Genomic DNA, 27092 nt, shown 5'->3' with positions numbered 1-27092 from the left:
GATGACCTCATCCTCTGATGAGAAAAGAGGAATTGTTTATCTTGATGGCAGTGAAAGGTAAAAAGGAGGCCACAAAAACTACCTAAAGAAGGTCCTTATGTTCAATTTTTTCCAGGGCAGTGTTAGACCAAGTTGCCCTGGTTTCCTTCCCTGAGGCAAGAGGAACCTTAAGAGACAGAGGCATTACGATGTAGAAAACGGACTGCTAGTACAATTTAGTTACAAAGCAATGGGTGTTGGTTGTTGAGACTACTGGTTGGAAGGTGGGGACAGTGCAGAGAGGTGGCATTCCCCTTGGAGCAGAAGTCAACAACACCATTATTTACCTTCTTCTTCTACATGTCTTTACATTCTAACAGTGTAAAGTTCAAGGTTCCAACCCTCCTTCTGGCTATAGACTGGCTAGTAAGTATTTAGGATTGTGATCTCTTTAAGCAAAAATTTTGGTTTCCTGTTATGCCTTTGAAACTCTATTAAAAACAAGACAGCTATGAAATTTGTGTCATCTCTACTTACTTGAATGCATATGGGAAGATTGGAAAGGAGGGCAAATCAACCAAGAAGTGAAGAAACCTAAGTTACTAAAGGTTTGTGAAACCAATCTAGATTTTATCAGTGTAAACTGTCTGGGGGTTCAAAGCCACACATTTACTAAATAAGAAAGGTTATTAATTTTTTATTAGTTACAGAGAGAAAGAGAAACATGAAGACTATGGGTCATGTGAATGACAAGAAGCCATTTATTTGTGATTTCCTATCATCCTTATCATGATTTATTATTATTAATTTCAGAATTCATAATTATTTGCACAACTACCACAAAGTAAACACAATATTTAGAGGCAATGGAATTTTTATCAAATGTTACCACCATCATATAAGAGATAAAGGACTCTGATAACAATTAACTATAGATAAGTCTTGGAAGTAGTAGAGTTGTCTGGGTATTCATCAGGGAGAGCCTATGTCACAATCTAACAATAATATATCTATGTAACATATTTATGTATGTGTGTGTGTGTGTATATGTATATATATATATATATATACATATACACACACATATATATATACACATACCACACACATATGTACATACACAGTACACACAGATATATCACACATACATATATGTGTGTGGGTATATGTGTATACATGTGTGTATGTATATGTATATATGTGTGTATACATGTGTATGTATGTATGTGTGTATGTGTGTATGTATATGTATGTATAAAGCTATATAGGCAACTAGACCTATAATAAATTGCATATATATTCAGAAAAAGGGAGTGAGTTGGTCATGTTGAGAGGTTAAAAGATAATACAGGCCATGTGATCCACTGCACCCTCATGATTTCAAGAGATCTGGTAGAAGGCTACCTCTCTATGTCGGGTGAACTTCCTATGGGAATTTATAAGAGGGCATAGACAACAGTGACAAAGGATAGTGTTGAGATATGGTGATCTGTACTATTAGAACTATATTCATGCTGATATGATTACAAATTCATTTAAGTATTATTTATACATGGTAACCATACGACATACAAGATTTATTAAATGTATTTTTTAATACACTAAAGATTAAATGGCCAATTTAATTTCAGGAAGGCTGAATTGTGGGGTGTCATCTAATTTTAGGTAACATCCTTTGCAAAGTTAAATGTTGATAATTCTCTGCATTCCGTTTAAAAAGAATTTTAATTTACATATTTTGATGTAATTCATAAAGTTCCTCCTAGAAACAGAAAAAAATAAAATGAGGTTTTTGTAAGCTGGAGTGATGTGCATGTTATTTTTCTTTTCAGGAGATGGGAAAGTAATCTTACAGTTTTATTTGTAAGCACTTCTCCATAATACAGATAATGTAGTCCTTTCTTGTGATGCTTGTGTGATTCAGACAGGTTGAAGTTGGCTCCCAAGATTGGCGTTAAATTGAGGAAATCATTCATGTAGTAAATAAGATAATTTGTTTCCCCCAAAAAAGATTAAAATATAGATTTTTTTCCATACTCTGTATGATTTTAACACCTACACTACCTATTCCTATTTAATTTAGATTTCTATTATAATTTAGAATGACTTAAACAGTATTTTAATTTGTTAAATCCACATCAAAAGGATATTCCCTAAGAGAATATTTATTAAGTAAAATATTAACCACCGGCTATGTCATTTCCAAAAATAATAACATGAAAATAAGTAAATCTACTAACCTAATAGTTATGTCTTCCTATTTCCCAAAATCATTTGAGATGATTAGATAATAACTACAGAAACTTTCTCAAACAATCTTTTGTTCCAGTATTCAAATATAAGACCCAATTCCTAGTAATACTTCCCTTTAAGAAAACAATTACTCAATAGTATTTTCTGGTTTTTAGTTATGGCATCTTAAAGACAGTTCTGTATTTGAAATTGAGAGGCACACCACATAAAAGATGAGCTCAAGAAAGAGGTCTGCAGAGTGAACCTTTCTATGTCTCAGCTTCTTCCTCAATAAAATAGTAGCACTCTTTCCATTTTATACCTTTACTACCTACCTTGCAGAGTTGTTTATTACAAATAAGATCATTTATGTAAAGCATTCGCAAAATGGAATACAGATATGAACTAGTAATTCTATTCAAGAAACACTTAATAAGTGCCTGCTGTGTGCAGAACTCTATTCTAAGATAAGCCCCTCTGATGCAATGATAAGAGAATTTATCTGGAGTAAGAAGATATGAGTTTGAATTCAGATTCTGTTATTTAGTAATACTGTGACCTTGGGAAATTCTCTACATCTTAGCTTCCTCATCTTTTAAAAGAAGGGACTGGAACTGATGATTTCTATGGTCTCTAACAGCTCTAAATAATTCCATTACCCTAATGTTCAGTGTACAGAGGATGGATAGAAAGCTGGCTTTGGCCTCTGACATATACCCAGAAATGTGAACAGAAACAAGCCACTTAACCTCTCAGGGTCCTAAACCAGTGTTGTCAAATTTAGGGCCTACAGTGCACTGAACTAGATTAAAATGAAATTATGAAATGTTTAACAAAGTAAAAAAAAATACAATATGACATAGGTTATGTTAAGTTATGGTTTTCTAAGCCACTATGTAAGCCCATAGAAACTCATTTCTTTTTTGAGTTTGACACCACTGCCCTAAACAATTCATGAATGGCCTTATTCTCAGCCTTCATCCTTGTTGACCTCAGGCTTTGAGACACTGATAATCACTCTCTACCTGAATGCTTGCTTTTCTAAGTTTTTTCTGGACTCTACTCTCTTCTGGTTCTCCTCCTACCTATCTGACCACTCTCTCAGTCTTCTTGGGTGTCTCATAAGGCTCTGTCTGGGTTCTCTTCTCTTCTCCCTCTACCCTACCTCACTTAGTGACATCAGCTCCCTTGGATTCAATTATCTCTATGCCAATGATGCTCAGATCCACTTATCAAGCCTAGTTTATTTGCTGACTTCTAATATAACATCTCTAAGTGCCTATTAGACATCTCAAATTAGATAGCCTACAAACATCTTAAACATTTCTAAAACTGAATTCATTGCCTTTTCCCCAAAACCTCACCGCCTTTCAAATTTCGCTATCACTATGCAGGGTATCGCTATTCTCCTAGTTGCCCAGACTCACAACCTAGGTGTCATCCACTACATCTTACTATTTCTCACCTCCCATATTTAATTTGTTGCCAACATCTATTGATTTTCACCTTTGCAACATCTCTTAAGCATGCCCCCTTCTCTTCTAGGACACTCTGGTGCAGAACCCCACCTCTTCACATTTGGACTATTGCAACAGCCTACTGATTGGTCTATCTACCACAAGTCTCTTCCCAGTCCAATCCACCCTCCATTCATCTGCTAAAGTGATTTTCCTAAAGTGCATCTGACCATGTCACCCCTCACCCCACCCCAACCCCAACTCAATAAACTGCAGTGGCTCTCTATTGCCTCCAGGATCAGAAACAAAATCATTTGTTTTAACAGACAATTTTCTCCATAATCCAGTCTCCACCTACGTTTCCAGGCTTCTTACATCTATTACAAAAAATACCCCCCCACACACACATACATACATACTCTTCCAACCAAATACAGTGGCCTCCTTGCTGTTGCTCCACCAAGACCATACATCACATTTTCACTGGCTGTCCCTCATGTATGGAAAGCACTTCCTCCTCATCTCTGATTTCTGGATTCCAAGGCATCCTTTAAGCCATAGCTAAAACCCCACCATCTACTGGAAGCTTTTCCCAGCCCCTCTTAATTCTACTTCCTCTCCTTTGTTGATTATTCCCTATTCATCCTTTATATACCTTACTCTTACATATTTGTTTGTATGCTGTCTCCCCCAATTAGATTGTGAGTTATTCACAAGTAGGGAATGTCTTTTGCCTTTCTTTGTATCCCCAGTGCTTGCCTGGCATATAAGAGGAGCTTAATAAATGCTTACTGACCAAGACTACTAATGATAGATGAGATATTGATTTACATTGGTGGAGGGAGGTTCTGTTCTGGGAATTCTTCACGCTTATGAAATCAAATTCAGACTAAAAAAAATCGGTATATGGTCCAGTCTAATGCTTATGTCTCTATACACATACACTTTGCCTCCCACCTCACTCTAATAAAACTGAACTTTAATTGTTGATTTTAATTCATTTCAACAAACGTATGTTTAACACCAAATGTGAAGAAGTACAAAATAATCTACTAGGCACTGGAAGCTCTACCCTCTTTTTTTGTACTTATTGATCTGATTTTGGTGATTTTGAATGTGAATGTAGCAAATCTTCACAGAAGTTCTTACTCCCATTGCCTAGATAATTTTCCTTCAGAAATTAAGGGAAAGCTAACATGTTAAATACTAAGCAGGATTCAATAAATATTCCAGCAAGATACAATGTTGGGCTGGTTCTAATAAGATGAAACAATACAGATGAATGAAAAGACTTATCGTTGCATTCCAAAAATCAACCTCGGAAATACAATAAGTTTCGATTCAAAACAAGACTATAATCATAATAAAATATATTAATAACATAAGTAATAAGACCACATGGTTATATCAATAGATGTTAAAAGGGCTTTTAACAAAATCTAATACCTATTCCTATTTTTAAAAATACTAGAAAACACAAGAATAAAATCATTTTTCTTAATTTAGTAAGTAGCCATTATCTGTAAATAGTACTCTGTGATTAAAGTCATGTTGTTCCTGGGTTAAGTCTTGGTAGAGCCTCAAAAATTTTATATATACATATACATATATATACACACACATATATATATATATATACATATATATATATATATATATATATATATATAGTTATTTTAAATAGAATTTCTCTTTCATCTCTTCCTGTTAGGTTTCATTGATACTATATAGAAATGCTATTGATTTTGTGAATTTGTTTGTTTTTCCAACAGCAAAAATTTTTAAGTAATAGAAAAAAGAAGTTAAAGATCTTTCAAAAAAGATCAGGCTTAAAAGCAAGGCTGGCCATTATCACTAATAACTATAGCAATCAGACAGAACAGAGAAATTAATAACAAAAGCAAAGAAGAAATAAAAGTATTACTTTTGCCTATGATATGGTGGTCTATCTAAAGAATCCTAAAGAGTCAAATGAAAAAATTAGTAAACTTAGCAAAGTTGCAGAATATAAAATAAATCCACAAATACTATAGAGAGTAGTCAATAAAATCTAACAGAAAGAGATGGAAGAGGAAATTCCATTTAAAATAACTAAAAATACATTAAATTTTTGAGAATCTACCAAGACATACTCAAGAACAACATGACTCTAATCAAAGAATACTACGTACAGTAACAAAAAAAAAAGAAAACAAAAACAAAAACAAAACAGACAAAAATGGAGAAATATTAATTGCTCTTGGGTAGGCCATGCAAATATAAACAAAGGCAATGCTACATAAATTAATTTACTTACTCAGTAAATCCCGTAAAATCCAAACCACTAAATAATTACTTTTTAGATCTAGAAAAATAATTTAAAAGTTCATCTGGATGAACAAAAGGTCAAGAATGTCAAGTTAAATAACGAATAAAATGGGGGAAAAGTAGGCTGGCAACACTACATTTCAAACTGTACTACAAAGCAGTGTATCGCCATCAACATAATTTGACACTGGTTAAAAAAAATAGATCGGTTGGCTAGTAAAATATATCACATATACAACATGCAGAAGAAAATGAACACAGTATACAAGCCCAAAGACCTCGGTTTTGGGAGTAATGAATGGCTCACTAAATTTGGCAAATGTTCTGGGAAAACTGGAAAGCAGTCTGACAGAAATTAGGTATAAACCAAAATCTCTCATAACATACAAAGATAAATTCTAAATAGATAGATGACTTAGATATAAAATCTGAAATCATAAGCAATTAGAATATCAAAGAAAAAATTAACTTTTAGATTTATGGACAGAGGGAGATTGCAGGACCAAAAAAGGAATAGAAAGGATTACAGAAAATGAACAATTTTAACTAAATAAAAGGTAAGTTGTTTTGTTTTGTTTTGTTTTTCAAAAAGGAAGGAAGCAACTGGAGAAAATCTATTCAGCAATTTTCTCTGACAAAGGTATCACATCTAAAATTAATAAGGAATTGGTTGAAATCAAAAGAATATGAGCCATTCCCTAATAGATAAATGGTCAATTAATACAGACAGGGAATTTTCTAAAGAAAAGAAAAATTTAATCTAGCAACAGTAACACAAAAATATATGCCAAATCACTAACAATTAGAGAAATTCAAATTAAAGCAACATTGACATTCCCAGATTGGCTGAGATGGCAAAAAAAAAAAAAGGAAAGTGATAAATTCCAGGGCTGTGGGAAAACAGGTGCACTACTATATTAATGCACTACGATAGAGTTGTGAACTGGTCTAGCCATTTTCAAAAGCATTATGGCACTATGTCTAAAAATTATCTAAAACTGTATACCCTTCAACCCAGAAATACTACTATAAGACATAGAACCAAAGGAGATTAAAGAATGGGAAAAAGTCGATAAGCACAAAAATAATAGTACCTCTTTTCTTAGTAGCAAAAAAACTGAGAACAAACTAAGGGTTGGGGAAAAAGAGGGAGGGGAACGACCTACTAAGGAATGACTAAACAAGTTACATAATGTAAATATGAATGAATATTACAACACCAAAAGAAGTGACAAAATGGACAGTTTCTGAGGAAACTAGGAAAACCTATATCAATACTAATGCAAAGTGAAGTGAGCAGTACCAAAAGATCAATTTATATGATGACAAATTTATAAAGAAAAACAATTCTGAAAGATATTAATGCTCTGATCATGACAGTGACAAACCAAAATTTAGGAGCACTGAAGATGAAGCACATTAGATAGAAGGGATAGACTCAAAACCTATAATAAGACATTTTTGAACATGACCAGTGAGGGAATTTGTTTTGCATGACTACACATATTTGTTATATGTTTTTTCTTTTCTTTTTTGTGTTCAATTGGAGAAGTATAAAGATTGAAAATGAGTGGAAAAAGTTAATTAGAAAAAAATTTAAAAATTAAATTCCAAAGTTAACCTAGATCATATTTAACTTTGACAAAGAAAAAGATAAATTTTTTTCTGTGGTGTTCTAGAAGGCAACATAGTTTTAGTTTTCTTTCTCATACGAGTAGACACAAGAGGGAGAAAAATCTGCCGAATGCTCTTAGGTGACTTGAGGGGCAAACTGAATTTATGGTAACTATTTACGGAGAGCAAAATATACTAAAATAGGGAGTCTCCATGACTTTGTAATATTTTAACACGTGAGATTCAATACCATGTGTTTGTATTATCAAAAAAAAATGTTACCATAAATCTATTCCAAGTATCTTTATGAAGAAATTCATAGCCATAGGTCCCATTTATTGCATCCTTTTTCTGTGAGGGAGTTAATTAACTACTACATACTGAGATAATACTCCCAAAAGCAGTTCTCCATATTGTTTCAATTCTAAAATGAAAATGGAAACAAACTATTTTACTTTACATTAGTTTTTTTGTGAAAATATTGATTTCAGTTTCAATTCAGATTTCTTAATGATTCTAAGAGTTTCAAAAGAATTTTATTATACATATTTTCAGGTTCTGAGTACTGTATTTAGAAAATTTAGTCTTCATGTAAAAAATATCTTTTTATTTTTCTAAGAAAGCTCGCTAACTTAAAATGAGTTCTGTGATTAATAATCAGGCTCAAGTCACAGACCTAATTTGAATTTTTTTAAATGGATGTAAGAAAGAGGGAAAAAGTTGGAAATTCATTCTTTTTAATGTGATAATCTGCCTGAAAAGGTTCAGTTAAATTAAATTCCTCAAATGAATATTAAATCCCTACTATATGGGATACTGTGCTAGATGATGAAAAAGGAGCAAAACCAGAAAAGACAGTCTCTGTCCTCATGAAACTTCCAGTCCAATAGAGGGATAATGCAAAAAAAAAAAGTCATTAAAATATACTATAAACATAAGTATAAAAGAGCAGTACAAAGTGTTATATGAGGTCTAAAGAGAAACATGATTATTACCTGTGAGGATCAGGGAAAACATCAAGAAAAGTGGTGTTTGATTTGAGCTGTAAAGAATAGGTAGCAATGCAGCAGGTGAAGAGAAGGAGGGAATACTTCAGGCATTGAAAAGGGCATAAGGTGGCGTACAGAGATAAGAGGATAAATACCACATTTATTTATAAGCACCAGCTATGTTGTAGGAATAGAGCATACAAAGAAAAAAATGAAATAGTCCCTGCCCTCAAGGACCATACATTCTAAAAAGGAAAACAACATGTACCTCTATAAGTAGACACAACATAGAAGAGGCACATATAACTGGGTGCAGGGATCAGAAAGTCTCATATAGGAGGTGGCAGTTGAGCTAAGCTTGGGGGGAGGACAAGAATTCTAAAAAGTGGACAGAAAAGGGACTTGTAAGGAGAAGAGATCATTCTGCTTGATTCAAGAGTATTCCGCATGAGAAGAGTAAGAAGGCTATAAAGAAAGCATCAGAGACAGGAGATCCCTAAATGCCAGCCAAAAGTAGCTTGAAATTTACTTCATTGTTACTGAAGGACAACTGAAGATTTGTGAGCAGAGGTATGATACGATCCTATGCATTAGATTATTCTGGCAACATGGGAAGGTTTGGATATCGCGTCTACAGGCATACTCACCACTATTCATTGGTTGCTTAAAAGCATATATACAAAAACATTATAGGATTCAGTTATTTGCTTCTGCATAATATGATAAATGGCTGAAACAGACTGTTTTAGAATGGGGTCTTGTAGCACTGACATTATTGTTAAACAACCTGTTTTTCACTAAAATCACCTGTAACCCAAAGAGCAGTAGAAAGCAGAATAATTAGGATGTAACATGTTACTAATGATGACTCCATTTGAGAAATGGTACAAACATCATCAGGGAGGATGTAAATGATTGGAAAAGTAAATGGGTTAAGAATTTGGTGAAAATGAGAGATGAGAAATCAATGCTTCAAGTGCTAAGCTGTTCCCCCAAAGACACCACAGCATGAGGGAAGGCATCAGGGTATAGTGCAAATAGTACCAAACTTGTAACTACACATAGAGACTTAAAATCCCAAATGTCCAACCTGTGGGAACCCAGGGAAGTTACTTAACACACTCCTCATCCCACCCCTTCCTGACCCCAATGCAGCAGTTTCCTCATTTGTGACAAGAAAGGTTTTCACCAAATGACTTCTTCTAGCTCTAGAACAATGGAATGTGATGAACCTTCATTTTGTAGTTAGAATCCATTGATGGAAAGTTTTCGGACAAGAAGTGCCCATGATTAGAAGAAACAGGGACCATTGTAGGGAGCTAAGCCATTCTGATGAATTCATGTGTCCTGTAGGTATCCATATGAAACCCATCCCCTACATACCCATTCATATGTTTCCTGATGATGCTTTGTACATGCTTATGTATTAAAAGGAACATTTAACCTTTTAATATGGCTCCTTTAGCTTGTCAATGTGTCCTAAATTCTGAGGTTTGTGAGATTTGAGTTTAGTGTAAGATCATAGCTGAGTTATATATCACTTTAAGGTTTCTAAAACTCTTTCCTCATAAATACACTATGTTAGAATTTTAAATGACTAAATAACCAAGAAATGTTACTATTTCAGTTTCTTATTTTATAAAAGTGAAACCAAATGGCATGTTATCTCCTTTTTCACAGGAGCTTTCCATGATTCAGTGATGGTAAATATTTCATGTGCTTTGCATATCAGCCTGAGTTCCCTTTGTGAAGTCAGGTAAATGGAGAGTAAATCCGCCTGTGCTTGAGACAGTAAAATGGCATTACTTGATGTTGCATCACATAAACATGCAGATTTGATCGGCCCTTTACTCAGGCTGTAAAAAGAAAGTTTTAAAGTGGTTAGCCAAACCTGGGAATGTAAATGCACCCGCCTAATGTAATGCAGGAGAAAAATTAAGACAAATGATACTGCATCGCTGCCACAGACTGCGGCTTGTACAAAATTCACTTTAGTTATTAGGCTGTGAGTACGGCTTCTCACCCTCCTCTGTGTATGCACAATTTATGTTGAATGCAACATGAATCATTTTAATAGACCAAGCAAAAAGTCCCCAAAGTCAATTTTCAAATTATGAACCTTGGAACCGAATATAACAACAAACAACAAATAGTTCAGACTTTATTCTGAGCTGTGGATGAACCGTTAAAGGTACAGTATGCTTTTCTTTCCTTCATAACCAGTCTCCAACCTACCTCTCCAGCCTTATATGATAAACTCATTGGTCCAGACAAACTGGCCTTCTTGTTGATTTTCACAAATGAAAGTCCTTCTTCCATCTTTTTAACACAGGTTATTCTGCCACGCCTGGAATATACTCATTCCCAACATCCAACTCTCAGAATCTCCAGTTACCTTCTGAGCTCAGCTCAAATGTCATACCCCACATGACAAATTTGCTGATACCATTTTGTCTCTCCCCCACTCCTGCTGTTAGTACCACCCCCTTAAATAACCATGGAGTTATTTTGTAGATATCTATATGTTTACATTTTGTACATACTATACATGTTTTTTCCCCCAACAACAGGAAATGATGAGGGTATAGACTGTTTCATTCCAGGGCACAGAGCCTCGGTCACAATAAATGTTTAATAAATGAATGGCACAATGTGCTCTTTCTTTCCTTCACCACCTGGCCCCAGCCTTATAATGATAAACTTGTTGGTCAAACTGGCCATCTTCTTGATCTCCACAAATAACAGTCCATTTCCCATCTCTGTGCCTTAAGATAGACCATTTCGCATGCCCACAAGACGCTTACTTCTAACCTTTAAATTCTAGAATCTCCAGTTTTCTTCAGAGCACTGCTCAAACAGCACCTTCCACCTGAAGACTCTTTGGACACATGCTCTCCACCTCCCCCGAGCTGTTAGCATGTTCTCCCTTACATGACTTTGTTTCATTTTGTATAGATTTTTGATGCCTACATGTGTACGTGTTATCTATTACAAGCAAACACAAACAGGAGAATTTTGAAAGTAACAGGTTGAAACTTTCATATACTTTTTTTTAAAAGCAAGTGGCATAGAATAGAGTCACAATTTCATATAGGATCTTCTCCATATTCTACTTTGTATATGGAAATCCTAATTTTTTTGGTTAAGTTGAGAATAAAAAAAATCTTTATAGAAATTCAGTGAATAGGGGCAATTAGGGGGCGCAGTGGATAGAGCACTGGTCGTGGAGTCAGGAGGACCTGAGTTCAAATTCGGCCCCAGACAGAACACTTGATACTTACTAGCTGTGTGACCCTAAGCAAGTCACTTAACCCCAATTGCCTTACTAAAAAAAGAAAGAAAAGAAAAAGAAATTCAGTGAATAAAACTAAAGTCTGGCTTTGCTTTACTTTACTTTACTTTAAAAAGTAACTTCTTGAATACTTCTTTCCCAAATCAGAAAAGGAACTGTGTGAATTACTATCATCATCACCATCATCTATCCAAATACATACCTCACTGATTTATCTCACAGAACTTTCAATATCCCAGTCAATTGTTTTTAGAACTGAATTGTTAAGTCCAGCAACTTATCCACTATTCTGTCATCCTTACTTCATGACCCTCTCAACATCTATATTTTTTTAAAGATAAAATACATGGCATAGTATAGTGAGAAAAGCATGGAACTTGGAATCAGAACTGCAAGTTTCACCACAGCTCTGCCACAATATATTATGTGACTCCTAAAATACAGTTTCTTTCTCTCAACTTCAATTTCTCCATACCTAAAATAAGGATAATGATACTAAAATGCATAATTCACAGAGAAGTCATAATGACTAACAATCAAGCCAATCACCTCTCCCAATTAAAATTAGGGATAAGGTGCTCTGTGTATCAAACAATTACATGTGTTAGTCTAAATATGAAAAGCCCTTTGAGCTGGGGTGATATTGGACAACTACGTGTTTGTTTGGGCCAAGGAAAGCTGGTCATATTCCCAGGGGTTGTCTATCTATTATTAAGCTAGTTAGAATTTGAGTCATTTTAGAAATTGAGGTGACTGTGGCATTACAGTAAAACCCTTGAGAAGGAACTGCCTGAGGGATAAGGAGAGGCTTCAGCTTTGGCCTTGGGTTCTCTGACCCCACCCCCAACAGTCTTGGGCTGAAAAAGGCCCTTGAGAGCTTCACAGGATTGAGGAGATGTTGGACATCCCAGTAGCATTCTGGTGGCATCCCTGGATCATCTAGTGTATCACTATAGCCAATTCCCCTCTCTCAAAACGATTTAAAGCTGCCTGACTCAACTGATTCTCAACTGATGATACTGGAGGTAAACATACCAGTGGGAGTGGGGAGAAGAGGTCTTGCTGAAAGACACAAGGTTCATTTGTGAGAACATGAGTTGGGATAAGGTTCCTAAGTGCATATATGGGCTGCAATATGATTACAGATTTAGAGTTCAAATGAGCTTTGAGGTCCAAATCCCTCATTTTACAGATGAGAAAACTGAGACTCGGAGAAATTAAATAATTTATCCAAGTTCATACAAACAATAAGTGAAAGAACTGGGCCCCAGCACACTGCAACACAGCTGCTAATAGCAATGAAAGAATGTTCTAATCTGAAAAATCCTATTCAAATATAACTCATTGTCAAAATGTGAGATGAATTTATCCTAGGAAATTTAGTGGGGTTTTTTTTTTAAGTGAGTTCGTGGATTAACTATTATAAGTCACTGTGGATAGTGCTGGGCACTGGGCCTAGCATCAAGAAGACCTAAATTCAAATCCAGTCTCAGAAACTTACTAGCCACGTTACCTTGGGCAAGTCACCTAACCACTATTTGCCTCAGTTTCCTCATTTGTAAAAAAAGGGGGGGGAGGGAATAATAATAGTACCTACCTCCCAGAGTCATTTTGAAGATCAAATGAGATAATTGCAAAGCACCTGGCATAAGGCCTAGTACATAGTGTTAGGTATTTATTAGTATTACTATTATTATTGTTATTATTTAAATAAATATTTAGATTTCTTCCATTTCTTAATTTTCACAAGCTTATTTCAATTTCCCAGCAAATCCTACTTAGGATGACTTTATGTCCTCTTTTCTGCTTCCTCTAGAATCTCAGGGAAGTAATCTAAATGAAATTTTGTTGTCAGAGAACAATTCCCACATTGAACCTAAAATGCCTAATTACAGGGTAGTAACTTTTGGTTTGTTTATTTTGAAAGAAGTTTAATCTTGCAGTAACATGTGACAAGCTGTGAATGAAGGACAGAATAGTTCAAGAACAAGAGACTTGGTATGAGACTTAGAATACCAGGACTCCAGTTCTAGTTTTGACATTTAGTAGCAGAATGACTTTGTACAAGTTACTTTCTCTTGCCTCTCTCAGCCTCAGTTTTCTCCTTTGTAAAATGGACAGAATAGCATTTCAAATTTTTGCTATGAAGCTTAGTGATGGATAACTTTCTTTGTAAAACTTCAAGTGCTACAATAATTTGAGTTGTTGCTCTTATAAGGTCAATAGTGATGTTCTGATGATGTGGAATATATCTGAAGATCACTGAGTTTCCCTACACTTTAAACTCACAGAGAGAACAAAAAGGAATAGAATTTGTTGAAAGATAAAGGAAAAATGGGTTCCTATTTTAGAAGATAACTCTGAATAGATTTACAGAGGTCTAAAAAGTTTAATTCATTCCGTAAATATTTAATGATGATGATAATATTTCATACTTATGTATTCCTTTAAGATTTGGATAAAACTCCATATTTATTATCAATCAATCTAACAATCAATAAGCATTTATTAAGCACATATGATGAAGCAGGCACATCACTAAGCCCTGTAGATGTCAAGAAAGACCAGAACACAAGAGCAGTCCCTGGCCTTAAGCTTATATGCTAACAGGAGAGACAATATGTAAATAGATAACAGATAGAGAGAGTAAAAGGAAGGAAGCTTTAAAAGGGAAAAGATGAGGTGACTTGGACAGGACATCTGTGGAGAGGGTGTTGTCACGAATCTTAAAAAAGACATAGATGTCAAAAGACTGAGGAAAGGAGGCAGAGCATTCAAGGCATGGGGACAGCCTCCACTGCAAAGGCATTCAAATGGGAGACCAAGTGTGCCAACCGCAAGTTCTTGAACATGATCCAAACATGCACTAACCCTGTGAGGTACGTACTACATGTATAATAATGCCAATTTTTAAAGATGAGAAAATTGAGGCATGAGATGTTTTTGTCTATTATTCCCACAGCCAATAAATGCAGGAGATAGAATATTTTTAAAATAGACCTTTACTGATTTTGTATTTACATCATATACATTTCCCCTGGAGCTCTTCCTCTCCCCTCTCCCCTCCCCCCTCCCAGCAATCCAGCCTTTACTTTGGAAAAAAGAAAAGGAAGGAAGGAAGGAAGGAAGGAAGGAAGGAAGGAAGGAAGGAAGGAAGGAAGGAAGGAAGGAAGGAAGGAAGGAAGGAAGGAAGGAAGGAAGGAAGGAAGGAAGGAAGGAAAAGACAGAGAAAAATCATTAAAACCAATAAAAACATCAAAAAATTTATGATGACATTTGTGTGTATGTGTGTGTGTGTGTGTGTGTGTGTGTGTGTGTGTGTGTGTGTGTGTGTGTATGAAATGGACCACACTTGTGAATCCTCATCTCTTCAAAGTAATGGGGATAGGGGGAAGTATTCTAACATATCTTCTTTGGATCCAAGTTTGGTCATTATAGTTTTGCAACATTCAGTTTCAATCATTTTGTGGTTGTTGTTCTGTATGTTAACAATGTGGTGGGCACAGTTTATATTGTTTTCCTAGTTCTGCTTACTTCAGTTCATATATCTATTTGTCCATGCTTCATTATGTTCATAGTTTCTTATGTCAGTTAATGCACCCCAATTTGTTTAACGATTCTCTAATTAATGTGAACATCCTTTGTTTCCAATTCTTTGCTACCACTAAGAGTAATGCTATAAATATATTGGTGTACATAGAGACTTTTTTTTAGCCAATTATATCGTTGAGATAATTGGCTAGCAGATGAATCTCTGGGTCAAAGGGTATTGATATTTTAATCAATTTATTTGCATAATTCCAAATTACTTTTCAGTTCATGCTCAACCAACAGTGAACTAGTATGCCTATCTTTCCATAAACCCAATATCTTGCCATCTATGTCAACTTGCTGGATATAAAGAAAATATCAAAGTTGCCTGGATTTACATTTGTCTTATTATTTATAATATGAAGCATTCTTTCATATGGTTGTTAATAGTTTGCAATTCTTTTTTAAAAAATGTTTGTTCCTTTCACCACTTCATTATTAGAAAATAGATTTTAGTCTGATATATTTCTCTTAAGTGTGTCTACATAACTTGAATACCAAACACTTATCAGAGATATGTTTATAAATGCATTAAATTTGTTCATGCAAAAATGTCTCTATCACGTAATCAAAATTGTCTATTTTATCTTTTGTAATTACCTTTATCTTTTTTTTGGTTAAAAAGTCAACCCTAACCCATACCTGCAAAAGATGTATGAATTGCTTCTCTTCTATTTTTAATGGAATAATCTTTAATATTCAAGTCACATATCCATTTATAATTTATTGTGAAATGTGGTGTACGATGTTCATCTAAGTCTAATTTCTGCCACACTGCTTTTGTTTTACTAACAGTTCTCAGCAAATAGGAAAATATTTACTAAGTAATTTATGTTTTTGTGTTTGTCGAACTCTAGATTACAGTTAAATTGTTTCTGATTCTTCCTTATCTAGTCTGCTCCACTGATTCAGTTTTTTATTTTTATTTTTCAGCCAGTGTCAAATGATTCTGAGAAATACAGCCTGTCTCTTTGTTTCTATCTTTCCAGTTTCATCCTCATATGTTCTCAGGACAGTCTGGCTTAATTTTGTCTCTGACCATGCTTTCTGCAAAATGTTTTTCCCCCTTCTACCACTTGTTGCTGTTAAGATCACATGATAATGCTCATAGTCCTCCATGGCCAACTTCTGTAAAATTTCACAGATAAATTTATTTTCCAAATTTTTCCTAGCCTTGGCATTTAGGCCCTTCTGGTCTCCTTCTTCTGGCAATTGACTTTTATCAATTAAACGATGATCATTTCATCAATTAAATAACAATACATATTTTTACCTATTTCCTATCTTTCACCATCAACAATTTAAATAGATCAGATAGGAAAAAAAATTTATTTCATGCCATATAATATTCTCCTTTTTCCTTCTCTAATTTGGTCTTGAATTTTATATTTGCTTTAAAAACTCAATGACCTGAGTGGAAGTAGATATAGGAATGATTCCCATACAGGTAACAAGTAGTGATCCATTTTTTGTGTGTGATTTTATTCAGCACTCAATACCTCCTAATTCTATACCTCCTAACCCTATACCTCCTATCTTTTTTATCCTTAAAGTATTGATGGTATATAGACATGTTGATATAGTCTATATAGTTGGAATGCCTTTGACACCTTTCACTCTTAATTCTGTCTTTCACTTAAATTCTGAGCCACTTTTTTCAAAAAATGTTTCACTCTTCCCTTTTATGCTTACCTTTGCAGTGAAGCCAATGAATACTAAAGTAGAGGTTGATAGCTTCACAATGTGTGGAAAGGCTATAATTTGTGTGATAACACAACGTTAAAGTGATGTTCTTCTCTGCATTTGTGAAGACTAGTCCTCAGACAGCAAAAAACCCCACGTTAAAGCCTTTTCATTTGAGTAGGACCTGCTAAGATCTTACACTTCACTGGCCTAACCGTTAAAAATCAAAGGTCACCTTAGTACTACAATGAGGCATCAGTGGAATCAGTGGAGTTGTAACAAGGAAAATAGTACTTTCCTTCCACTTGCATTATGTATGACTTCTGAGAGACAGAGAGAGAGAGAGAGAGAGAGAGAGATACTTGAGGCAGATAATAAAGAGGAAACACCTTAGAGCCTCCATTAAAGGAGGACACCCAAGCCAGCAATTTCTCTCTCTCCAGGTGGCTCTCCACACTTCTTCTACCATTCCCCAGCTCTTCATTCCGAAACCTCATTCCAGTCCTGGAATTCATACTTGGAAGTACACTCTCCTCCTACGATCTCTCCTATTAATTTGATGACTGTTCCCAGAACCTTCATTCAAGTAGGACATCCAGGCCAACAATTCCTCTCCATGGCTGCATATCCTTTTCAGGTTACATTTGTGTTGTGTTCCTTCCTTAAAACGTAAGCTCCTTTGAGGGCAGGGAATGTCTTTCTTCCTACTTGTATGTGTATTTCTAGTACTTAGCACAGCGCTCGGCACAAAGTAAGTCTTAAGAAATGTTAGATGCTTTAACTTGACTCAATATAAAGAAGAATAAACAGAATATGAAGTCAAGGGGACCTGGTTTTGCAAACATCCTATGTTATTTTATTATGTGACTGCGTGATATTGGAAAAGCCATTAAACTTCCCTGGGCATCCATTTTTTCCTCTCTAAAATGAAAGGGCTGGCCTAAATAATCTCTAAAATTATTTCCAAGTCTAAATCAAATTATCCTAGAATACAGATTTTTTTTAATCATTCAAAGAAACAAATGTCAGAAGCTCAAAAGTTGGGGGCACTGAAAATCTTAAAGGGTACACTGCCTAGAATAGTATCCAGGAAACAAAAGATAATTATGAATTGGTCATAATGATGAATATCAGTCCCTTGAGATGCTGAAGTAGAAGCAATAAAAAAGTAGTGAGAGAAATTTCACATTAAACATATGCTTTTCAATTATATTTTGAAGACTATTATTTCCATGGTAGGCAATATAGAACCAAGAATATTACTCAAGAACATATTATCCAGGTGATACTTGATTAGAAAAGGAAATCATCTCAGCATGCCCTCATATGAGAGACAAAATACATGGAGAGCATAAGTGCTATAGTGTTCAAATCTTTTAATACGTAAGAAGACCCAGAATAAAGGTTCCAGCATGCTGGGTGATTCCCCCTTACAGAGAATTTGATAACAATGTGTGGGGCAGAATAACAAAGGCAGATTTTAGTTGGTGCCCTTGGCAACAGTACCCACACCAAAGAAATCAGAGATCCAATGGAATACTGAAATAATGAATTATAAACTAAAAAACGTTTCAGGATTTGTCATTTACCTGATAAAACTAGCAGCTGTAGCAGCACTAGCGGTGGTGTAGGAGGTAGTAGTAGTAGTAGTAGTAGTAGTAGCAGCAGCAGCAGTAGTAGCAGCAGCAGCAGCAGCAGCAGCCAGTAGAAATACTAATAGTGGTAGTAGAAGTAATGATAGCAGTAGTAGTGGTGGTGGTGGTAATAGTAGCAGAAGCAGTAATAATAGAAACAGTAGTAATAGGAAAAGGAGGAGGAAGAAAAGTAGTAGTTGTGGTAGTGGTAACAGTAGTAGCAATAGGAGAAGAAGTAGTAGTAGTAATAATAGTTAACAGTAGTAGCAACAGTAGTAAGTAATAGTAGTAGTAGTAGTAATAGAAGTAGGCATAGAAGTAGCAGCAGCAATAGTGGAGGTGCTAACAGCAGCAGCAGCAGTAACAATATTAGAAGTAAAAGCAGCAGCAAGAATGGAGATGGTAGTAGCAGCAGCAGCAATAGTATTATCAGTAGAATACTTCACTGAAGTCCTAGTTCAATGACTCATTCTGGTATGACAGTGACTCTGGCAAAACTCTCAAAGGATTCAGCCAAGAAAATGAAAACTCTGGCAGGTCATACACAGGAAATTAGAAGTATTTAGAATATAAGGCAAATGATGTACTATAAACTGAGAACCAATATAGTTAATTTCAGCATTTCAGAGGCTTATCATAAGGAAACCAAAAATCAGAAAATAAGGGACTTTTGGTCACAGCAAGTCATCTACTACAATGTGGAGGTATTGCAATCTGTCCTAATGGAGGTAGTTCCCACCTGAAGAAGTCAGAGATATGTGTGAGGCATTGACATATGTGATGAGAAGAACGTGCTTTGTTAACGAAAATCCAACTAGCAATTTTGCTAGGTAAAGTCATTTATTTTGAAAGGATATTTCAGCACGGTATAATCAATTAATGAATTAATATACATTTATGAAACATTTACTATGTGCCAGATACTATATTAAGAGCAGGTAAAAATTAAATGGTAAACAATAGAAATGAGTGAGAAAACCCAGGTTCCAATCCCAGCTGTGATACAAGATTTTAGCTGTGGTTTTTCCTCTCCTTGAGACTGTTTCCAGACATATTTATTAGGTGTCCCCTGCATCTTGAAATTCTCTCTCCTTTTATCTCAGCCTGCTTCCTTGGCTTCTGAGTCCCAGATAAAATCCCACCTTCTACAAAAAAAAAAAACATTTATTGATCCTCCTTAATGCTAGTGCCTTTCATCTTTTGGTTATCTTCAATTTATTATGCATAAAGCTTAGTTGTACATAGTTGTTTCCATGTTGTCTTCACCATTTGACTGTGAGTTCCTTGAGGTCAAGAATTGCCTTTTCCCTTTCTGTTGGGGATACAACCCCAACACCTAGTGCAAGAACTAAAATTCAGGAGGGGATTAATAAATGTTTGTTGCTGTAGAAATAGCAACTGTACTAACTTCTCTACAGAATTTTTATTACAATGTTTTATAAACTGTAAAAAGTTAGAATGGTACCTACTATTATCAAAATGATACATAAAAATACATTAACCTGCTAATCTAGGCACATAATTATAACATGCAACAACAATGCCAGTTGTTCCAAAATAATTATATTATGTTAAAAATAAGAGGGTAGAATTAGAAGACTAAGAGAAGCATAAATGTCACAAAGACATATTTTGTATAACATAATTCCAATTTCTAATGCAGGACAGATGCATAAGTATAACTCCAAATTCTTGCTTCAGGTGTCTTTTTTCCTTTTTATCCAGAGTCTATACTTCATAGGCTCATTTCTCTTGGACGTTGACACTCATCCACTTCAAGCCTCTCATTTTACAGATGAAAAAGTGGAAGGCCAGAGAAGAAAAGCTATTTCTAATGTCACAGTAGTAAGTAGCAATGTCAATGTTACATAAGCTTGTCATCTTTATGAAGTTTCTAATTAGTATTTGCTGATAAAAAATTCAGATACCAATTGAGATTTGAAAAAAACACTGGTGTGTGAGACACAAAAGTATTGCCTTCATATGCAGCAATGAGTGTGACCTCAATCAAAGATCAAATGGAAACTCACAAGGCTTTCATTCTAAGTCAACTCACATGTGCTTTCAATAGGAGGGAATAATTTCCACAGTCACTCAGGTTAGAGTCCCATGAAAAACACAGGGTGACAAAAGCCCCTTCCAGCAATCTCCTAGAGGGGGAAATAAATTAATCAAACTGCCAAATGAAGAAGCTGGCTCTGACCTCCTTCTGATCTCATTACTTCTCTATTACCCTTTGGAAAAAACATCCTTTTCCAGAGATCACTAATTGAAGATTATGTGGAGGGAAATCAAACCTCTCCATCACTAGAGTAACTTTGAATCATTCGTCATTCTAATAATTCACTTCTTTGCTTTTCTGAAGAGACACAGACACTAATGGACTATCATCAGTTTTTAAAAAGAAGCAATTTTTCCATTTAATTACACTCATTAAATACTGCAATAGAACAATTGGGAAAGCAATATTCTTGATATTTAATCATACTATAGTAATAATGAAACATTGCTTCAAAATAAATCTACTAATATTTATAGACATATAAAAGAGATGTTTTAACATTTCTGTCATCAGATAAAAGATGCTTAAAATAGATCTTAAATCCTCACATTATGATTGGTAAACATGTACAATCATAAAGGAATGAATAAGAACAAGCTAGCATCCTTGCAAAGACATCTCTGTAACTCAATATTATCATCAGCATTATTGTCATTATAAAAATATTTCTTACACTTTTGATGTATTCATTATCTAACTCACATAGTTATTCCCTCCACTAGGACAGAATAAAATCCCTCTGCCTATTCTCCTGTGTAATTCTTGTAAAAGTTCAATGAATGGTCTGCCTAAGGGCTGGAGGCCAATCTTGGATATTCCCATGTGGACCTGAGGCTTTCCATGTGTTATATTTCACTCTTGCCATATGATTAAACCACTTCCACTTCTGATCACATATAGTTGTGATAATTCTCCATTATACTACTGACCAACATAATCCATCGTTTTTAACAAGTTGTGAACTACTTACACTTACATATAGTTCAATTATCCTTTGGGTAACCTATATTTCCAATCCTTCTGAGACCATGGTGATCCATGATTCATAGCTATAATATAGCCAGAAAGATATTTTTGTTAGTATTACCATTAAGATCATTAATACAAATTTTTATAATACTTGACAATTTACAAAGAACTTTCCTTACAAAGCAATACGAGATAGAGACTTTGGTTGACATAGCAATGCTCTAAGAGGAGACACAAACACCTCAGCAAAGAGCATCAAGAGCAAAGATCAAGATGACTTAAAAACGTTGGTACTTTTTCTCCATCTATTCCAGGAATGCACAACAAACAGCCAAAAACCTGCGGGCGATCACAGGCCAAGGCCTAACTCTGACAGGTCTGACACTTCAAGAGCAGGATTAGAATGAAATGAGACACTAGTAGATCATCTACTAGTTAATGAATGGAGCTTTACTTAGTCTTAGCATGAAAAATATACTTAGCAAAGATATACAATTGGTTCAAGTAGATGTGATTCCCCTCATCTCCAAACAGAAGCATGCTTGGTTAAGAGAGCTGGAGGTGGTGACTCACAAAGCACTGGGATTTCCACCAATACTGACTCACTGGGCAGTCTTTTCTGCACACTTAGATGACCATGAAGCCATACATGCTGTTAAAACTTAATCCTCTAGACCAATCAATTATCAGACACAAATCCATTTACTTATAAGGTAAGAAAAAAAAGCTAGTCTGATCTATATGACAGAGACCCTGGTTGATATTGCATCTGCTACAAAAGTGCTTGGAGAGGGAATGTGCCAGGGCAGGCAGAAGTCAACATGGGCTCTGATAACAAGGCCTAAAGCCAACAGAACATAGGGCAAAACATCAGAGCTAGGGAAACTAGAGCCTGGGGCACTCTGACGTAAGATTTGAACCTAGATTCACTGACTGCAAAGCCAGTTTTCTATGCACTGTAAAACATTATTTGGAAAAGAGGTAGGTTAGGGTAGAGAAAGATGAGTTCTTTTCTGGGCATATTGAGTTTGAAACACCTAAAGGACATTCAGTTTGAAATAACCTAATAGGCAGTTAATGCTAAAACTCAGGAGACATTAGCATGGATACAGTCATCTGGATTTGGTTATTTGATTTCATCAAAGGCAGCTTTGTGCTTTCCCACTATACCCCTTGCTAGGCAGTACAGTGGATAGTGCACTGGGCTTGGAATCAGGAAGATTCATATTCATGAATTTAAATCCAGCCTCAGACACTTAATAGACATATGACCCTGGGCGAGTCACTTAACCCTGTTTGCCGCATTTACAAATAAAGAAACAGAATTATATGTTAAATGACTAGACTAAATCAAGGTCATATAGTTAGCACATGACACAAACAATATTCTCTCTTCTCTCTCTCTCTCTCTCTCTCTCCCTTTCTCTCTCTTTCTCTCTCTCTCCTTCTCTCTGTATACACATCTCTGTCTTTCTCTTCTCTCCCTCCCTCAGTTGCTGTCTCTTCTCCCTTTCTTTCTGTCTTCCCTCCATATGTATGTACATATAAACATACTATACTTACTTCAACAAATATATACATATATATAATGTGTGTGTGTGTGTGTGTGTGTGTGTGTGTGTGTGTGTGTGAAAGCTAAGAAGCATCTGTGCGTAAATAAACGCAAATACTCATGTGAGGAAATTTTTTAAGACTGGAATAAATGCTGGAAATAATTTGGCTGAGTAGAAACAAAGGGAGAACAGAAATATTGTTGTTAGAGTCTACTATAGACCTTCTAGAATGAAGAAGGGATTAGATAAGGAGTGATGGGAAAATATTTTTTAAAATAATGATTTTTTTGCAGGACAAGATACCCACCCCACCCAAGACAGAGTTGGGCCCAGAAGTAAAAAGAAAAAAGTTATTCAGCTGAACTGCCTTTAGGAAAATATAAATCTCCTTTAAATTCTTTATATTTCTCCCAAACCTAAGGACATATTTTTAATACCAATATTCTACCAATGTTGTCAAATTGTTGTGAGAAATGGAATACAAGGGTCACTGAAGAACTGAAAATGAGTGCCACAGAGGGCAAAGGTGGGAAGAAGGGTTGTGCTAGATGACATTTCAAGACTCCTCAAGCTCTAACTCCTATGACCTATGCCAGAAAACTTTACACAAATCTCTAAAATAAGATTACCACCCCTTTGTGTTGTCAGAAATTTGGGTTCCTCAGTGCCTGATGTTGCCAATTTCATTCATTGGGCCTTGGGAGAGGGGACAATGTTACAAACTCACATGCCTATGGCACTTTAAGATTTATGAAATATTTTCCTTACAACAACTCTATAAAAAAAAATGGTATACATATTAATCTCCCCATTTTAGAAATAAGGCAACTGCAGCTCTTGAGGGTTAACTTACTTACGCGTGAATAAAGTATATGAGCTGGTATTTGATTTGGTTTTTGGTCTCTTGACCAAGGTAGACCCTATCCACTATCCCCTGAAGGCTAACAGGGAGAGGTAAAAGACAAAAGCTATTCTAGACACAGGAAGAACGTGAGAAAAGGCAAGTGGTAAAGTCTAGAGCAAAGGTTCTTAAAGAATGGTCTGGGGACTATTGGAGATCCCCAAGCCATTTTCAGAGGATCTATGACTATGTTCACAATAATACTAAGATATTTTAATTTCTAATATAGTAAATGTCAATAGATATAATCCACATAAATAAAAGCTCAGTAATTTTCAGGATTGTGAAAGGGTCCTAAGACCAAAACGTTTGAGAACTCCTGGTCCAGATGATGGCAAAGAGTCCATGCTAGTTATAGATTAGAATAATCAGTAAATCAACAAGAATTTATTAATAAGTGTCTCCTATATGCCAGGCACTGTGCTAACCTCTGTGAATACAAAGAAAGGCACAAAAATAGACCTTGCTCTCAAGGACTTTCCCCACTGTCTAATGAGAGAAACAACATGTAATCAACTACATGCAGGCAAGATAACTAAATACCTCAGAGGGAAGCCAAAAGGGTTTGAGTCACTTGCCCAAGCTCACACAGCTAGTAAAAATGTCTGAGGCCAGATCTGAATTCAGATCTTCCCAACTCCAGGTCCAGGGATCTATCCATTGAGCCAATTAATTTTGTCCTTCATTCTCCAAGAGGACCATGATATTAGGAAGGTGATGCCACAACATGCAACTGAATCGGATTTGAGTGAGAGAGGGCTATGCAAAGTCACCAGTCTCACTTTTTCCTCCAGAGCCATCTGGGTCCAGTGGCCAGATATGAATCAAGATGACTGGACATCTCCAGTCCCAGGACATAGTGGGAGACCATGGCCTTTTTAATCTAAGGTCTTTCAGGTTCTCATTTTGAGTGAGGCAACATCCATTCAGTGAATAGGCCTCTTTAGGAAGTGAGTCAAGGGATGGCCCTTTTAATTAAGAAAGAAAGAAAAAGAAAGGAAGAAAGAAAGAAAGAAAGAAAGGAAGGAAGGAAGGAAGGAAGAAAGAAAGAAAGAAAGAAAGAAAGAAAGAAAGAAAGAAAGAAAGAAAGAAAGAAAGAAAGAAAGAAAGAAAGAAAGAAAGAAAGAAAGAAAGAAAGAAAGAAAGAAAGAGAAAACTGAGAGGGGAAGACCCTGACTAGATTTCTTTTTCAAAGACCGTGCCTGAAAGTCCAATTCACTCTGGATCTCATGGATTGGACAACAATAGGTCCCTGTCCAAGCACCACTTAATGGTTATTTTTTGGGCCCTCCTGGCTCAGAGTGAATGTAAAAATAGAAATGTGGAGTGATAGTTGGAAGACCAGAGGTATCAAATTCACAGCCTTACATGGCACCTGGCAAACTCCCTGAGTTCAAGAGGGGAAGGGAAAAGTGTCCGGGGGGGGGTCCACAGTCAATATTAAGAAGTGATTGGGAAATACTTAACAAAATAAAAATATAATATAGTGTTAATTTGTGGCTTTCTAATTCAATATGTGCCTGCAAGGATTTATTTTTATTTGAGTTTGACACCACTGTAGTTTATTAAAGTAACATTTAGGTGGATTCAGAATTGGCTGAATTATACATCCAAAGACTAACAATTAATGGTAACTATTAAGTATAGCACCCCAAGGATCTGTCTTTGCACCTGTGAAATTTTATTATCATCATTGACTTCTACAAAGTATAAATTGGTATGTTTTCCCGATATTCAGATGACACAAAGCTGGAAGGTATAGCTGACATGTTAAATGACACAGTCAAGATGAACAAAGATAAGTTAGACTAGAAAGACAGGCTAAATTCACTCATTTCTTTAAGAAGTATTCATTATGTTCTAAATAGAGGAACCATACCTGGTACTAGAAATATAAAGACATAATATTTTGTCGAGTATTATGTCAAATATTAAAGTGACAAAAAATGAAACAGTCCTTGCCCTCAAGGAGCTTGTAGTCTACAAGGGAAAACAGCACGTACACAGATACGTCAATAAAAACATTTACAAAATATATACATGATAAACGTAGGGGCGCTGATAACCAAGGGATGACCATAAAAGGACCCATGTAAGATGGAATTTTGGTTAAGATTTGAAGGCATGTAGGCATTTAAAAAAGAAGAGACGAGGAGGGAAAGAATTCCAGGCAGAGATAGACAGTTCAAATGCATGGAGGGAAATGCAAAGAATCATATACAGCAAGTAGGTCAATTTGGCTAGAAAATAGGGAACAGAGGAAATAATGTGAAAAAAGCCTCAAAAGACAGGCTAGAGTAGCGAGGTGGCATAGTGAATGGAGTATTGGATTTTGAGTCTGGAAAACCTGAATGCAAAGCCTGTGTCAGACAAATAGTAGCTACGTGACCCTGGGTAAGTCCCCTAACCATCTCTGCCTCAGTTTCTTCATCTGTAATATAAGAATAATACAAATATCTCATTTCATCCATGCAACAACCTAGAGGTCAGTGCTATTATTATTCCTATTTTACAGATGATGATGTCAAACTGTGAAGAACTTTAAATGCCAAAGGAGTTTGCAATGGATCCTAAAGACAACAGGAAGTCACTGAGGCTTCTTAAACTAGGAAGTACCCTGATCATACCTCTGCTTTAAGAGGCAATTTTGGCAATTATGTGAAGGACAGAGTGCAGATGGAAGATACTAGAGGCAGTGAGAGCAGCATAAAGTCTTAAACTAGGGCAGTGCCTGGGTGAGTAACGACACAGGACGGGTGTGAAAGATGGTGTAGAAAAGGTCAGCTAGGTGGCGCAGTAGATAGAGCTCTGGCCTTGGAGTCAGGAGGA

At 35.6% G+C, this 27092-nt stretch overlaps 1 protein-coding gene across 4 annotated transcripts in view; it reads right to left on the bottom strand.

Moving 5' to 3' along the window:
* Window positions 1–27092, bottom strand: part of WWOX (WW domain containing oxidoreductase) — a 1215541-nt gene that overhangs the window by 894289 nt on the left and 294160 nt on the right. The gene's annotated exons all lie outside the window — the stretch shown is intronic.

This window comes from Phascolarctos cinereus, unplaced genomic scaffold (genome assembly GCF_003287225.1).
Source record: "Phascolarctos cinereus isolate Bilbo 61053 unplaced genomic scaffold, phaCin_HiC Scaffold_2;HRSCAF=192, whole genome shotgun sequence".
NCBI classification, from domain to species: Eukaryota; Metazoa; Chordata; class Mammalia; order Diprotodontia; family Phascolarctidae; genus Phascolarctos; species Phascolarctos cinereus.
Note: the sequence above shows the minus strand (reverse complement) of the source record. Positions and strands in the feature narration are given on the sequence as shown.